This window comes from Linepithema humile, chromosome 1 (genome assembly GCF_040581485.1).
Source record: "Linepithema humile isolate Giens D197 chromosome 1, Lhum_UNIL_v1.0, whole genome shotgun sequence".
Lineage (NCBI taxonomy): Eukaryota > Metazoa > Arthropoda > Insecta > Hymenoptera > Formicidae > Linepithema > Linepithema humile.
This window is the reverse complement of record NC_090128.1, coordinates 9836228-9854860: the sequence shown is the minus strand read 5'-3', so window position 1 is coordinate 9854860 and position 18633 is coordinate 9836228. Positions and strand designations below refer to the sequence as shown.

Below are 18633 nucleotides of genomic sequence, written 5' to 3'. Positions count from 1 at the left end.
TATAATCAGGTGAAATATTCCCTCATTAAAGAGATTAAAATATTTAAATTAGAAGCATGTAAGAATATCATAAATACGCATAAAACATGTTTCATAGATCCATTGCTTTAAAAAGGATGGGCTAGAGTACAGATTAGTATCAATTTAATACATAATCTGAGAAGTTTTATGATTTATTTATTTTTGTGCATATAAAAATGCAAGGTTCGCGAAAGAAAATTTTAGAGAATACATATGTTATACGCGCAAAATATAAAATAAACATAATAATAAATAGAAAATATTTCATGCACATCAAATTTATATTAATATAATTAAAGTAACTGATTTAATACAAAAATATGTTCGCGATTTATATCCATTCATTATACATATTTAATTTTAGAAAATACAATGTTATCCTAATTTTTTCCTAGCCCATCCACTCATATTTATTGATAACTTGATTCGAAACATCATAAAGTGCCAGAATATGAATACTTCATCGTAGGAAATATTTTATATTCATTATAAAAAAAATAAGAATGAATAATGTGGATATAGTATTTTTTGAGAAAATTCTAGTCTCTTTTTTGGTAAAAGAAACTTGCATGATTTAGTAAAAGATTTTATGACTCACGTCAAGCACATCGTAATGCGCTATCGCTACTACACAGCACTTGCCGTTCGTGTTATTTAGAGATCTTCCAACTAAGCGTCTCTAGTTTATCGCGAGGAATACAATCGCCACTATCATTATATTCTGTCTCGTATTATTCTCAGAGCAGTTAGGTAGCTATTATATAATACTTATTCAAAATATCTTTTGAATTGAACAATTATTTCTTATTAGGAAATAATAAATTTTAATTTTTAATGATTATTTAATAATTAATTTTACTTTTGCTAACGATATTTTAACTTTACGTTAACTTACTGTTAATTCGCGATCAAATAATTTCGAAGAAATAGGCTTATCTTATATCATCAAAATAAATTAAAATCTTAAATATTCAAGACATAATTCAAGATGATATAAAATCTTAAAAATTAATTTTTTCTTTGTCTCCATTTTTGTTAAATATTAAATTAATATACTATCGATTATATTATTTCCGCTATTTACAACGCATCATGCTTTTTCATTATGCAAGGAAAAAAATTGCCTTTAATCGCGCCTCGAGATTTTCTACAAATTGGATAAAAAAAAAGATTAGCACGTTATCGCATCGGTCGGCGAGCGGTCACGTCGCTTCCGGACATAATGAATTTTTTATTCTATCCGATATCAATCGCGAACGTGCGAAAGGGTTGTCATTACTGTGACGGGGGCGTGAGAGCCTAAATAGTTTACGAGCGATGCGCGCCGATTAGCGTTTCCTTCCGTCTCGCGCTATCTCGCGCGACTGATAATAATGGCGCCGCTGCCGCCGCCGCCGCGTGTGCACAATTCGCGATACGTGTGAGAACCGACGAGCAAAACAACCCTGCATCGCTGTTATTGCCAGGGTCGGATTTAGAAATATAATCCTATTCGTCTGAAAGATTTTTAGAAAAATCGCAGCTGAAATTACGAGCGAATTTTCGAAAATGTCAAAACTTTTCGTGATAATCGACCTATCTCGAACTATCTCGCTTCCTTTTATTTATTCATTTGTTTATTCTCTCTGTGGGATATTCTCCTGTGCATTTATTAAATATTAAATGGCAAAATATCGATATCGGAAAGTGGCGATCGCGTTTCCAGTTCATACTAGTCAGGCGAATTATTTCGGACTGTAAAATGCGGCACGCGAGGACCCTCTCCTGGCAACCTGTGGCGCCATTTCGAGCAAAACGAAGAGCGAAACAAACCTCCCTTCCTGCCGAGAGGGGAGTCCCGGCGACAGGGTGGAAAGAGGGTAATCGGGGCAAAGGGGATGATGTTGTAAACGCCAAGCGTTCCGTGGATGTAATAACGTGCGACCGGATTTTTCGTCGACTCGAAAATTTCAGGTTTCATGCTCGAGCAGGAAAGATGTAGGACTTTAGGGATTTAGGACTCTTCTTTTTTATTCGATCTCAAAGATGCTGCCTTTATTTTATGGATTTTTAACCATTTTTATCCTTTAATCAGTTTGATCTTTTTTATGATATTTTTAATTACATTGCATAATTAGAAATTTTTAATTGTTTGTTATATTTTTTAATAAAATATAATATTATATAATTTCTACTTGTTAATTGGCAAAATTTTAATTAATATAGTATTAATAATTATTTTAATTTTAAATACAATTTTGTGGAAATTATAAAAATAAAAAAAAAAGTATCGTGGATATAAGTTTTTGCGTGGTTGTGCAGCACGGTCAAGTAAAATTGCCATTCTGTATAAAACTACTACTATTCTTTACAACAATAGCAGTATTACGTCCGTGTAATCTGTACTTCATACACGGCGGCCAGAAGCCTTCGTCAAAAAAGAACACGTTCTCTTTCTCGGCCGTGGTCATTTTTATGCCGTTAATAAAATATTCCCTTTTATTCCCTTTCTTCGCCGATGTAAATCTTTCTTCTCGCATTTATTCTGCCTTTTCATGGGCTTATAAATTCTCCACATTGACCGATGAGAAAACTGTACCAGGTGTCTGGTCTCTTTTGTTCTACAGTTGATTGTTCCATTCTAGAATTGTTAATGTTATCTATATATAAAATATACTCTATTTTTTAATATTCATACATAACTTGAACTTTAAAGGATCAATTTCAGATTAATTTGCGAGTGAAAAAATGCAATTTGAAAACATTCATTCGTTAAATAAGATTCATAATTATTTATGATACAAGATTATTCTGTAATCTTTGGATCCTTCAATATTATAAGATTATAATATCGAAAAAAAATCAATTGTTCCGAAATTTTCAAGACTGAATTTTTTAATTCTTTGTTTCTCAGTAAGAAAAATAGTTTTGATATCGTGTCACATCTGTAAGTCGATTTTTTTTTGTCGAATTTTTCTCATCGGTTTGTTAATTTAACATGAATCTTACACGAGATTAGTGATGAACGTATGTCCGACAATCAATCCGTCTATTCTTAACTAATTGTACGTCGTGGCACTTGGAATCGCAGCTCGCGGACAATTCCACGTTCACGATTCAGGGACGAGGGAGTTTCAAGGTGAGCGTCGGTGGGGTTCGTATATTTGTATTTGAGAGCTGCAAGAACCTCTCTTCCCTTTCTTCCTTCTCTTCTACCTCCTCCGGCCCTCCCGTTGAGAGAACAAGGTTCTCTGGTATAAATACTTCGCACTGTGTATTATTTCAATAGAGTTGAGTGGCCTCTCGATCCGGCCGAAATTACCCCGTAATCCAAATCGACGACGACTTCACGGGCACCGTCCTTGTACCTTTAGGGTACAAAGACCTCCCTGCTGCGAATTGCGACCATAGTCGGCGATTGTTTCACCTTACAACTTCAACCGTGAATTTGAATAATAGTTTTCTTACGATTAGCCTTCTAATCAATTGTTAATCGATCCAAAAAATCTATAAACGAATTTGTACCAATAGGATTAGCGAGTCGAAGATTTCGGATAAATTAGTTAAAGAGTTAGTTAATGAGTAAAGCCGGATGTAAGAATGCCTAAAGATGATGGGTTATGCCGTTACTTGGAAAATTACAGCATTTGTAAATTTTCAGAGTTTATGCAGCTGTATTAACACTTGCAATGAATATAGCGTATTAACATTTGCAGGAATAATATGGAGTAAGTTCCTTTGACTATTCTACAAGGATTCATAGTATATCACTAAATAATCGTTGAATTCTTATTATAAAAAATTATATTTTACAGTTATGATTTTTCTCTTTTTATATCTTCAATTACAGTAACGTCAATATTTTGCTTCTCGCGACGTAATTCAACACTCGAGTATCGAATGATTATTATTCTAATCGATAGCAGCCGTCTGGGAGATTTCCTCATGAAAGAGAAATTAATTTAAGTAATTATCTTAGATTTTAATTTCGTGAAAGAGTCTTCATATTATTAGAGTCCTTCATTCTAAAGCGACGTATGAGTCGTATTTTAAATATTTTATAATATTAAAAATAGATACACGTCTAACAAATCTCTATATAACTATATTTTATTTAATTTAAATTTAATGTCCTTCCATAAGTTGACTTGTGCCACTTTCAAAGTAAATGGTCCGCGTTAAATTGCATATAAGATTAATTTCTGGCCTAGATCAGGATCTTATTAGACTGCGAGCTCATATTATTTTCACACGCAAAATCAACAGACCGAGGCGTCAGAATGAATTAAAAATCGCCGTCGCAACATCTCGGTCTCGAATCATAATTAAAGTAATCATTCTTAAATCAAATGGTGAATTGGATTTTTCAAGAATGAAAGAATTCTCATATGTATATTTTTATATTAAGTAGAATGTTTAAAATATTATTATTGAAGATTATAATAAGAGAGGAGAGAATTGAAATGGAAATAGACAATTTCTTGTTGAAATATATATATCCTCTTGAAAAACACGCATGGCGTTATAGTTTTCGATTGTGCTGTCTAACTCATTTTTCATTAGAAATAGATATATAGAATTTCGAAATGTCTACAAATATTTAAAAACTGCTGCTATGTTTTGAAATCTCTTCCGTTACCGTCCATTTTATTTTTATATATTGCGAGGGGATTATTTGACAGTTTTCTTCGCCAGAGGGAAAGAGAGAGACAGAGAGCGAGAAAGAGAAAAGGAAAGAGAAACAGGAATAGCGGAATTCCCGACGAATTTCGAGGGCTGTGATCTATCGCGCCAATAGATCGTCCTTCCGTAGTTTAATATATAAGGAATGGATTATCCCTTGAATAATGTTCCAGGCTGCAGTAAGCCGCAGCGCGGCCGAGCGCAGCGCAGAGACACACACGCGTACGATTGCGTGCGTGCGTGCGTGCGTGGCGTGGTGGCTCATGCACGATGCAGTTTCGGGGCGTGTTCGGCAGGCAGGGTTAGAAACAGGGGATGGAAACGCTAGGTTGCAAGAGCGAGCGAGAGAGAGAGAGAGAGAGATAAAGAGGGGGAGCGACGGAGAAACGAGGAAGGCTAGCGCGATGTTAGCTCGCACGTATGTAGATAGAGTGCTGAACTATGTATTAGAGTCGTGTACCTTCCGCGCGTAGATATACCAGGGTTTGTATAGTGCAAGATTTGCCGTCGGCGGCCGGCGACCGACCGGCGGTGCAACTGGAAATCCTGCACAACGGGTGCTCCCGAAATCCGCGCGCGATCACGATCAGTTCCGACGAGATCGGTGCTTTACGAGGCTTCGTCGCGCCGGCTGAACGCGCGGAGTGCATCAGGATTAAACGGCAACACTTGTGCCGTAGGCGCGACGATTCTAATAAATTTCACCGCGGGATTCTCGTCTCGATCGCCGCTGTACACAAAACGTACTAACGCGCGCTCCGCTACGTCGATAAATATCGTGGACTCGCGTGCGTCTGGTTTGTTCAACAATCGCATGCGCCCGGGCTCCTCGCTTGTTTAGCAGTTTGTTTAAGGCAGATCTCTCTTCCGCTTTATTTCCCTTTACCTATCCACTCTCGTTCCGCTGCTGTTTTTCTTGCGAATAATTTTACATGTTTCGTCAATTTTTTCTATCACCTCTTGGATTTTGTAATTTTTCTGGTTTGGCCTGCGGCATATCAGTTATCGTTTTACATTTATTCAAGTTTTATTTGAATTTCTTAGAATTTTCAGACTTGTACGTAAACTTTTCAAAGTTCTGTCTACAATTTTCTAGAATATCTAGATATTCTAAATTTTCTAAACTTTTTAAATCTGTATGCAAATCTTTTCGATCTCCTGAATTTCCCTTTAGTCGCCTTAATTTTCGTTTCTCTTCGTGGAAGAAGTCGCATGGAAACGAAAGGCGCAAACAGACAGATCACTCGCCGGCGAGAGACGGCGAAGAGCGAGAAAGGGGCACGACCGTAAACCTTAAATTTACGAAGTGATATACACGCCAAACATCCGGCAGATATTTAAACTCCGGTTTCGCTAAACTCAACAATAACGCGCGCCGGCTATTTCAAGGCGTGTCCGCGGTTCTCCGCGCGTTGCTCCGCGCGTTATTCCGTCATAATAACGTTAGAGAATTTTTCAATATTACACGATTTTGTCAAGATTTTACTAAAAACTGCTCAAAGCTTGTCCGAGTATTTTTCTCTCAGAAATTTATATTATTTATATTATTTAAAGAATTGCAACGTATAAAAATATTATGAAAATGTAGATTAGATTATAAATAACATTAATAAATCATTAATAAATATTACTATATTACATACAAACATATAATGAAATGCATGCTGATTACATTAGAAGTAAAAATTATAATACGCGTCCCTTCGTTCCCCTCATTGTATTCTAAACTAGAATCGCCCACAGATCTAGTTTATAAATTATTCCCCCATCATTCTCTCCATGATCATACATATCGTCGAAAGTAGATACGACCGACACAGATATGTATGAAAGGAAGATCAGATCGATCGATAACGAATGAACTCGCCGCGCGATAAGATTGTGACGCTGACATTGGTGCGCTGGAGCAAGTTCGGGACCTTCGACCTAGCAATCTCGATCGACACGTGCATCCTGCCCAATTCGAGGACTCAATGGGCAATTAACGATTCTAATTCGGGCCGATTAAAAGCGCGACGTACATAGAGCCGGATTGCGATATCGGCCGCGCGATTTAATTTAACGCGGCCCGCCGCCGCCGCCGCCGGCGCGATTGAATCCGAATGGATTCCGGGTGCGACTTGATTGGATTAATGCGCCCGATTAATTCGACGAAAACTAATTCGCCGCAGCCGAGCATGCCCGAATCGTCCTATCTAACTGGATCTTCGTGCCGGGTCGATCGATATAAAGAAGTTCCTAGACGGTGTGGCGCGGTATCTTCTAGCTATTCTTAATGAATCGAATGATTAAAGATTTCGTGTTTTATACTATTGGAAAAGACGACAAATCAAATTTTGAAAACTGTATCTATGTGGAAAGAGATTTAGAGGAGGATCAAGAATATAAAATCAACGTTTAACACAACGAATAAAATAAAAGATTAATTGCGCAAAACGAAGAAGATTGCACAATTGATATCTAATGTGTTATCGAAATTAAATATACATATGTGGCGAGCGTTGAAGCGTATGGAAGCCTTCGATTCGTTGATCGTTGTTTGAAAACAAAAAAAAGACCGATGCGAGCGGGCGAATGCATTTTTCATGGACAGGGTTAAGACAAGGTGGACAAGTTGATGAACACCACTCCGCACCGTGGCGAGGGTTGTATTTCTGGAGGGTGATTGTACGATGGCTATAGAGCACGCCCGTTCGCCCGCCCGCGGGATATCCACGTGGCCGCGACTTCGCGAAGCGCTTTTCGGATTATTATACCCATTATTTGCCGTCTAGAATCGCAAAACTGCGCAACTTCATTATTAATCCCAGTGAGACGGATGCATCTGTTCGTTCGTCGAGGCAGTGGGAGGGCCAAGAGGCAATGGAGGGGGTGGATTTCTAAATTCGCCGTCGATCCTGAGGACGTTGCCCTTTTCTAGCGTCGCACCGGGATGTATATATATTTTTTAAGGGAACAAACGAGACGCGCGATTAAAGATTGCGACGAACTGAGGTAATATCGGAATGAATCGGTGACTAGTCGTTCCACGCGCTTTAAAAATAGGGGAAAGAGTTGCCTAAATCGTACTACTCAAGATATCTTATCTTACATTTCCTATTTGGTCGACACAAATCAATATGTATCCATATTGTATACAAATTAATATTAAAAATTGTGGCTTAATGTTTGAGACATCTACTGTTGCACATTTAAACACTTTTGTCAAAAACAAATTAATTAGTTTTCATAACATAAACATTAAACGTACGATTTAAGCAACCGATTCCCTAAATCGTACCTTCTTCAAAGATATTTGTAAATGGAAATAATAAAAAATATGGTGAAAAAGAGAAATTATTTTAGTAATAAAAATAGTTAATATAAAATAATAATGATTGAAAAACATATTTATGTTAATAAATTTATCAATAATAGAGAAAGGGAAACATTCAATATATAATAATAACAAATAATATTTATTTTATGTAGATTTGAATTATTTATATATATAAATAATTAAGCCAATATTAATGAGAATTAATGTATCACATAACCAATGTGATAGTTACATAGATGCGTGTAAGATTTAAGAAACACTCGCGCAAACATCGCGTACGACGTGAGTGTCATGCAACAAGTATTGTGCGATTTCTCACGTTTTTATAGACTTAGTCTGCAACTTTGCGACGCATATTTTGCACGCATTCGCAGTTTATTTAAGTAATTCAGCAAAATCCAGCGCAGTTTGAAATATTTTACGGCAGAACCATGTTTAACATTTTCTGGCTATTAATTATAAAGGATTTACAATTGATAATCTTCTTTTTTCGTATGCGCAGTCTTTATATGTAAAAATATAATCTCAATGTATTAATTTCAAAATTACATAAAAAATATTTATTGCAACTTGAGATGCACAAGTAATCAATGATTCAAATTATGACTTTCGACACGATTATGTATTGTAAACGTAAATAAAGTCAGCAAATAAGCGGCATAAAATTTAATAAAAATGTTAGATATATATATACACAATGCGCTTGCTGTTAAATTTTGTACAAAATTCACGTTTTAAAACATATAAAAATTAAAATTTTAAAGGTCTAAATTTGTTTCACGAAAACGCATATTCGCCACGTACCTACGTGTCACGATATACCGGGGGCTTTCGTATACGCTTCCGGTGCCTGAGTAATCCCCCTATCCTCCTCGTTTCGCAAAGGATCGATTCAGAATTATATGAGAGACTGAATAATTGATCGAGTTCGTACATTCAGCTTAGAGCCGGCCGGCCGGTTCTAATATTAGTCGTTGAGGGTGTTCTCTTATTCTCATTAAAGATCGCGGGGATCCGTTCCACAGTTCTGGCGGAGAACATCCCGGGGCTCGGCTCGAGAGTAGTCTAGACGATCTCGAGTAATTTCAGAATGGCGCGAGCGCGAGTGTTTCATTAATGCGCCGTCCGAGATATAAGGTTCAACAATATTTCTCTTTGTGATTCGCTTTCGCGAGAGATAGCGAGCCTTCCTCATATCTCGGGGGCGAAACCCCCGGTGTTCCGCCGCTCCGACCCCGCGCACTCTCGCGAATGTCCTCCCCTGTATCTTCTCCTTAAATGATAATTAAGCACTTGCTGTCTCCTAAGAAATTTTATCCGGCTGCGATCGACACGCGCTTATTGTTAGCATTGAAATAATTGCAGCGTTGCAGCATCGAGGAAATGATTCTGTAACGTTGAAAAATTACATGTGTTATTTTTAAATCGGCGACGTTAATTAATATTTTAACGGGAAGATTATCAATAACCAATGATTAGCGCGACATTCTCGATTTTCGCAGTGGGAGATGTGGACAATGTTCAAAGTATCTTTTTCATTTTTTCTTAAAAACATTTTTAAAAACTTTCTGATATACAAGTTTCTCAGCAATTATACTTATAACATGAAATTATACTCAAATGAATTATAGTCCTTGCTTTTATATAATTATCTTTCTCCGCCGTAGAGTTTTTCCTAATTTAGAATTTTGTTGTCACGGCTTATTGAGATTGCGGCGTTCCCTTCGAAAATTAACGTTTCACTCACGTGGGTTCTTACACGGCGAAGGGTCGTCGTAATTACTGTTATTCTTATTATTGCGTTGCACAATTACCAAGCACACCGGGCTCGCCATCTGCACGCGACTCACGCGTCCCCCTCGCGTCGGGACCTCCTTTCCCCTCTCGGAACAAACCGAATGGTCGAGAAAAAGTCATCGGGACTAATGCAATTAACCCTTGAGCTCTTGAGTGGGAGAGGAGACAGCTCTTTTTTTACCGCTCGCCGTCGTCACCGCTGCGGACGCTGTTGTTCAACGATTATGTCAGAATTCTAAGATTTCCTCATCTCTTTATTTACGATTATTTTAAGTAACTTTATTCATTATACAAATATTATAACAAGAAACTGTGTACAATGTGTGGTCACTTTCTGTCAACTCTATGACATTTGGTGTAACATAATATTGCATAATAATCGAAGCAAATCGTATAAAATATTCAGTGATTATTTTTTAGATTTATTGTTAAGCAAAATAGAACAAGCACAGTCGTAACTTCTTCTTCTTATCTGGTTAATGTATCAGTTAGTGTTTCAATTGTTAAGGGAATTACAAGTTCCTACAATCACAAGTGTGTTCCCAAGCCGAAATTTCACAAGATCGCAACGGCGGACATGATTCACTCGCAGAATGATAAAAGAATTACATTTGCGGATATGAATTGTTAATAAGCTTTTTTCCAGACTCGTGATTTTTTTAGTTAATTCTAAACGGATTATATTTTAACGGAATTTTAATTAACGCTCAATTACTGAAATATTTAATGTCAAATATCTCGTTATTATGATAATTATAAATTTCGGGAGAAATTTTCGTCAGAAAAATAATCAGACTTGAAGCTTCTCGACGAGTACACCGTGACAATGTTTTTCTCGTCAACTACGGTACACTCTGTATTCACGCATTCTCAAGCGGAATGATATCCGAGATTATTTTATACCACCGTTAAGCCATCTCGTCTTTTTTTTTCCTCTCTTCTCGTGAAAATGGCGCAACCGCGAACGTCGGCGACGTAAGATCGTTACGGCTTCCGGGGTGCTTTAGGGAGGATAATAACGAGTATCGCATCACCGGCTCATTTTCCGTCTTGATTTACACCCCCTCCCTCCCCTCGGCGCGAGATCGCGCTTTCCCGACTCGACTTTTGCGGTCGGGAGGAGCTCTTCTCTCGCTCCTTATGTGCTCTAAGGAGGCGAACTAGCGGAGGTGGATTCGCGCGTAAATGACACCGCAAGGATCCGTGAGAAAATCCGTGCTGTTAAGTCCTGCGTTAAGTTTAAATCCCGAGGAACGAGAAGAGCACAAGAGTCACGTCGCGATGATTTCGCACGAAATCAAAGTCGGCGCGCAATTGATACCCTTTGAAGTGGCGAGTTTGGATAAATCACGTGATTTTGCTGTGAATAAATAAGAAATTCATATCTCTCTCTCTCTCTCTCTCTCTCTCTCTCTCTCTCTCTCTCTCTCTCTCCTAATTTTTTCACTAAATTTTGCTCTAACGGAATATTGAGATTTAGTTTTCAACAAGATATTTAATAGTAATAAATATATGAAAAATGTAAAATTTGATGAAAGAGCCGCACGGAATATCTTCACATAATATTCAGAGGTATTTTACTATTTAAAAATTTTTAGTTTTATATTTAACTATGTTTCGCTATGCGCAATTATTTCGCTGTACCATTCTTGCGACGTGCTCGCCTTCCTGAATTTTAGAGAGCTCGTCTCGGATTCTGAATAGCTCGTGCCCGCCTATCTATGTGCCTATTTTTACTCGGGATGAAAAAATAATTTCCTAGCCGCACGCGCGCTAACACCGGCCGTCTCTCTCGCGCGCGTCTTTTTGCGCGCGGCTGCGAGTTAATTTTCGGGCTCTTGAATAGTAAACGACGCGGCCAAGCGACGATCCATGTCGCAAGATTTGCGGTTATGCAAAAACGCGCTAACGTTACGCGGAATATATTTCTGAGAGTTCTACGGGCTAAAATTTTTCTGACAAACTAAATTTAAATAAGAAGTATAGGAATAAATCGATGATACATTTCTCGCGATGTATTTATTTCGATAAAATTTGATTTCCGTCAATTTCAAAATAGCTCATGTTCTATGTAATACATATACTAGAAATTGTTGCGTGTTCCCTCCTGTCGAAGACTCTCGATATAGTATCGTAGAGCGGCTGGTAATCTCTCGCGGATAAATATATCCTTACGGCGGAATTAATAATATCGTGTCGGTTTATTATCGCCAAAATGTCCATTTCGAGATATATAATTGAATAACAGTTTTTGCCATTTATACCATTTGAACATATGATCAATAACACTCGATATGTCCATTTTATTACACGAAAACCCGACACTGTTTTTATCGAATATATATCAATACAAACCCACATTTTGTAGCGGCGTTTAACTTCTGAACGCTCGATTCTCATGTTGCGTTTATGGAATACGGTAAAAAAATCATAGGCAAAAAATAAATATCGGTATGATATGAGATAGAGAGGTTTTTCATTAGAATCATTGCAACTGATTGTTTCTTCGGCGAAAATTTGCAACCGTTTTTTTTTACTTGTTATTTCCGAATGATTAAGTAAACCTCATTAGATATCAATTAAAGAATAGAATATTAGCTATTTGCATTTTTAAACTTAATTCGCCTTTTATTTTTAGTCGCGTATGATTCACGGATTATTGCTTTGAATTTTCACTAATCGACACAAAACAATTAGAGGATATAAGCTAGTAAAAAGAAACTGGAGCAGTTTGATATGATGAAAATTAGATAAAATAAAATTCAATCTCTAATAACAAGAGAAAAAAATAAACAGTCGAACTAGAGACGGCATATTCACAGTCGTATTTCCGCGCGTGAGTAATAACGATGAAATCGCCGGTTTGGATTGACGGCGGTGCGGGGACTCGCAGGACACGATCGGCCTCGCTCGTCCTCTCGAGGGGAGGCCACCACCGCGGCATTATTCGTACGTGCCTGTGCCTCAGTTACGCAGTCTATCGATTCCTTGGTTGCTTGCCGGGGGGTGGAGGGAGCAAGGGGGGGTCCGGGGGGTGGCGGCGTTTCCCCTCAAAACACAAACACGGCCTCGCATGCATGCGCGATGCAACCCCATGGTATGCATTCGATACGCACGTAGGTACCCACCAAGAGGCAAGAGGCTCCTGCATCGCGCGATCAATGTTTGATTGCACTTTATACTGCGTTTCTCTTCCCCTCTCGGCCCCTCTCACTCCTTCCCCCTCCTTCCGTCACTCTATTCGTGTCTCTCTCAAATTTGACCGCTTTACTCCTTTTTTCGATTAGCGTGAATAGATCAGATACGAATGTGGAAGATGTCATTTCGTCTCAACGTTTATTTTGTTTTCTGATTGCGATTTTGAAATCTCGCATCCTTTTATATTTATATACAAATGACAGATTGAAGAACTGAATTCTGAATTGCATTAATTTCAAAATAACGAGGAGTTTTGAAGAGAAAAAAAAAACTTGATAAGAGCGACTCGTCTTGCAAGTTTCATTTCGTAACGTTTGCATATAGATTTCTAACAATCTTGACTTTATTGACAATGGCGATTACATAGAAGATTACGATAATGTGTTAAATCTTTTTCGAACAACTCACGAAGCACGTGTGTAACTTTGCTCAAAGTTCCGTGTGTTTAACGTACTTTCACAGCCGCGCGTACGATCCCCGGTACAAAAAGCAAGAAGAGAGATGTGCCGCGGACGTGCTTAACGTCATTATTAGTTTCCAATAGCAGATCGATGCGGCATCGATGCACGGCGCATTGATCTTCCCGGATCCAAACATTGATTTCTTCGAGATTCACGACTCGATTCTCGCACCCATCACTAATAACGAATCTCCTGACGAGAAAGGCAACGAGGGTATGTTGCTTTATGACAGCGCAATGAGATGATTTCAACGGGTAGGCGCCGATCGACAACGAGTTATCGTTATCGGGCGCGCGCGTACGCGATGAGGTAGGTCCGAGGAGAGACGATCGGCCGCTGAGAATCGACCTCGCTCGATCTCGTTTTATCGGCGTGTACGTACGCACGGCACGGTAATTAATTTCGCCGCATTAGGCGCCCCCGTGGCGCGTTCCTTCCTCTCGTCCTTTTTTTTCCCGCGCATTCGCCGGGACGGCTGACGGATGATTGTCCATATATTTCGCGCCGCGCGAGAAAGGTAAGACAGCCTCGGCATCTATCACCGTGCGAGTCCATATCGCGGTACGGTGCATCTACGGGGTGTCCCATCAATATGGGTTGTCCATATAACAAACAGGCGAATAAAAAAGGAATTTATTGTATACTGGAGAGGAAATTGGTCGGAAAACAGATAGCGATATACAGTAAAATATAGCGAAATATAATTGGGAAAAGATTCGAGTCTTATTTTTCAATCTATTCTCATCGAGCTTCGTCTCTCGACTCTTTGTCGAATAGTTATATAGTGGAATAAAGATGAGACATATTTAAAAAAATTTATTATTAAAAACAAGATTAGATTGCTAAGACGAAAATTTTGTCCGTGTAGCAAGTATGCCTAATCAGTAACCGTAAATAAAAGATTAATAGAGATTTCTTTTGAAATTTAAATATTTAATATCAGACAAATCGATAAATCGTGACTGATAACAATCTGTTGGAAATTTCTGCAAGGAAGAAGACAGATCCGAATTGGTTGAAAATTCGGATCTGAAGGGACATTCGGTAGAGGCAGGACACCCCGTACACTCCATTACGTAGCGACGTAGGGAGTGCGAGAAACAGGATGACGGCGAGGAGGTTTGGGGGGGAGGGCAGGCGGATAGATAGGAAGGCGAGGAGAGAGACAGAGAGAAAAAGAGAGAGATGAGGGGGGAAGGCAAAGGGAGAAGGGATAGCGGGTGGTGGTATTAATAGCGACGGCCGACGGTGCGATGGCTCAACGTCACAGGATTGCAATATTAACGGCAAGGAATGTTTATAACTTTGATAACGTTTCCAATAATCTATTTCTGTCCGGTAATACATTACGCGGCCAGTTTCGCCTCCTCTCCCCTCCTCAGCTGCCCCTTTGTCCTCCCCCGGGCCCCTCTTCGTTCCACGGCTAATAGCAAAGTTCGCTTCGACCGGCGAAATAACGCACACTTCAGGCGCGCATCCGCAACCGTGTAATAATGTCGATAATTCGTCCAGCAGCGAGGAAAGGCACGACTGTTGCGACGTGACGTTTGACGAAGGATCGAAGTATCGTTTCAGATGATCTCCGCTTGCGAGTCATTTCCTTTTCCAGGGAAACGCGCAGAGTCGTAATGGGAATATTACAGTTCCTCCGTAATTGTCCAGCGTACCTGTTCACGCAATTACATCTTGGGGTGTAATTTGATTTCCTCTTTTTCAATTAATTTCAGAATTATCAGAAGAAGAAGAAGAAGAAGAAGCGCAGAAATGAGTGAAAAAAAGTCTGTGCTGTTATTATCGTAAAGAAATTTTTTATTTTCGTGGCGTTATATAAATAAAAATGTAGGAAAAGATAATTATCCGATATATCCTCTCAATCGCGACGCAACCACATCTTTTTACAAATTGTCAGTATATAATGGAAAGAAAATTTATTACCGGCGAATGTGCAGCTGCGGTAGAGTGAGTGATAAGTGGGAGACGCACAGACGGACGATAAATATTGAAATAACTATTCGCTATTATTATCGCGCCGGGTAGTATATCGCTCAAGACGGATGTATTTTCAACAGGGCAGAAAAAAACAAATAATTAACGACGCCTAACATCGTTACGCTTCAATTTTTTAGATCGCGGCGCGATTGTCAATTGACGTTTCCTTGATACCTCGATTATGAGCAGCATTCTAATTTAAAATCCCGCTGCGTTAAGCGGCAATCTTTTAACATCGTCTCATTATCGACTTTTCATCTATCCCCCCGAATCCGTCGGCTGGAAGGTGGTTGACCTTGTCGCGCGTGTGTTCCATGTAGAGACGCCGGAGCGGAGTATTAATACCTTTCATTCAGTGCCAAACATCGTGAATAATATCGATATACTAATATCGTTTTTGTCGGAACGGCCGGGTATCTTTTCGCGGGGACCGTCGACAAATTATATGTATATTTTTATAGACGACAGTATAATTCCGATGCTATATTTAGAGTAAACACAAATAGTCGCTTATTATAGATGGGGAATATTCACAGCAGTATCCGAAGCCAAATCGGATAATAACTCGTCTGTCATTTTCGACGCGCCATAGAAATTACCTTTTCATAAATTTGCTAATTTATTTAACATCCAATCCCACCCCGAGCCTCCAACTAACAAATCAGGCAACTATTCTGTCTCGTGCAAAACACAAATCGTTGAGATAAAGTTGAAAATATGGAGGAAAGAAATGGTTAAATTGATTTTAGGGCAACAAGGTATCACTCGGGTATCACTCTGCCGTGTGAAACAATTGCAAGTTTGATCTCACAGCGCCATTTGGATAAACATTGCCGAGATCCTTGACTCTAATAATAACTGATTCTCCGCGCGACCGCTCACGCGTAAAAACGACGGGATTTTCCCGTCCGGTCGGCGCCCAAGCGCGCGCTAATCCTGAACGACTCTGGCTTCCACGGGAGTCCTCGGGCGCCGGACTCCGGAATTCGCGAGCAAGAGATGCGGGCGAGGCCGTCGCGAGATGCACAGACACGCGCACACAAAGAGACGACAGGCGGCAGACGATGTAGAGACGGACGCTGCCGGTAGATTGGTCGCGCGGACGAAAGGCGGCGGGATGGATTTTGCCGGCGGGCGGGCGGGCGGGCGGGCGGGTATTATAGATAGAACGTTGCTCAACGCTCGTTGTGCGGCGCGTCTTGGTTTAATAAGGAGCTATCTATAGCGGGGCATTATGTTACCCCGATACATCCGTGAGATGAGACGTTGCAATATTAATGCGTCTCATGAAATATTCGTCGCCATCTTGCCATTCATCTCGCTCGCTCGCTCCGTACATTATACAGGAGGGTGGCTGCAGCGGGGGAGGAGGGCGACGGGGCAGACGGGGGCCAGGCAGAAGATAGAAGAAGGACGTGGGAAGACGCGAAGGGGGGAGGCGGAAGCTTTAAGGGCAACCGTGAGGAGGGTGCGGACGAGAGGGATAGCGAGAGGATAGGTTGGTGGCTCGGTAGGCAATGTTGGAGTTCCGCAAGAGTTGAGGACGGGGCTCGTGGACTGGGAAAAGGGGGTGGGGCTGGTAACCTACATTTTACGCTACATTTGAAACGTCTTTCGTAATTTATTAACGTGCCATAGCCGCGCTATAACCGGATCTCGTGTGGCACCCTTTCCGGTTTAGAGCTGCAGTAGGACGAACAGAGACGCTCTAGAGAAGCGATCCTCGGACGATCGATATTTATTACCGATAATTGGATGGATAACGTGAGGATATTTCCGTAAAAGTGATCTAATTCCAAACAAATTTCTTGCACGAAATGAGTCACAAATGCTGCTGCACAAATTAGCCGTTGTAGTTAATGGCTGATTATTCCGTTTTCAATTATTTGAAAAAAAGTGATGATTTATATTGATCGACAAACGTCATTCGCACAGTTTGATTCTTTCACTCCGCGTGTTGATATTTTACTCCAAGCTGAAGGAAGATCCTTGATCGATCGCGCGTTTAACAGACATCGTCTTCCGCAGCAGGGACGAGACCGGCGCGCTCGAGCCGCCGCAATAAATTTCCGCTCTCTTCTAATTTCTCGCTGACATAGCGCATCCCACCTCCTCCTCCTCCCCCCCCCCCCGCCTCTTTACCCCCGCGAGCTTTTTTTCCTCGCCCCTGTGCCGCCTGTCGTCGCCTCGCGTGCGTAACACGTCGTACGTCGTGTCCTGGCGAGAGCCGCGGATTGGAAAGAGAACGAAAGAACCGCTTGCAGGGTGCGGGAGAAAAAGGGGGGGGGGAGAAAAGCAGGATGCATCGCTCAGGAGGGAGGAGAAGGTACAGCGGGTGCGAGACGGGCGGGCGAGAGGGTGAGACACGCGGAGGGTGGGTGAATGCTAATATTAAAAGTAATATTTCTGGGGCCGTCCGCGGCGCAGGCGAGCTCGCTCCCTCTCGCCCGGCTCTATTTATTTTTTAATATAAATTAAACAATTTATTCTCCGGCGCGCCGGGCCGGCTACTGAAATAGAGAAATAATGCCGGGGCTGCAATATCGAATGAAATATCGTCCGCGATCTACCGCCGGCTGAAAGGAGAACGCGGCCGTGCAGCCGCGCCCGCGGTAAGTGCGCCGCGCGCGGGTATACTTGATCGCAAAAGTGCGAGCGTATTTAAGAACACCGTGAGATAGATATTTAACTAACAGCTAAGTGACGGAGGGAAAGCTGATTTAGATAGATAGATAAATTAATTGAAATGAACAGCATTACGCTGAATTATATATTTTTATTCATAAAATTAAATTAAAATTAAATAATTCATGATATTACGCATTTTTCTTGCTATTTTATCGTGCGCATTATATGGAAATTAAACTTTTATACTTTTTATTTGCATGTTATATGAGATTGAGTTTCATTTCTACGAAATGTATCATTAAAATGTATCATTAAAGCATCGCAGATATTTCTTCGACAACGTCATTTTCTCAATTACCTAATTTCAATTTCATATTCTCAAAAATAATCGCAGCTAGAGTAACTCGCCAAAATATTTAGAAACGTATTTTAATATTGTTATTTGCATCCGAAACATCGTATTGTACATAGCAGCAGGTATGAAAATTTATTTCTGTATACCCGCTGCTCCCCGGTTCTCTCTCTCTCTCTCTCTCTCGCAATATATTTCAATATATT

The 18633-nt window shown here is 40.1% G+C and overlaps 1 protein-coding gene and 1 long non-coding RNA gene across 4 annotated transcripts in view; one reads left to right on the top strand and one right to left on the bottom strand.

Moving 5' to 3' along the window:
• LOC105672861 (protein bric-a-brac 1-like) overlaps nt 1-18633 on the bottom strand; it is a 340962-nt gene that overhangs the window by 32806 nt on the left and 289523 nt on the right. The window lies entirely within an intron of this gene.
• The window catches only part of LOC137001681 (uncharacterized), a 269408-nt gene that overhangs the window by 1025 nt on the left and 249750 nt on the right, over nt 1-18633 (top strand). The gene's annotated exons all lie outside the window — the stretch shown is intronic.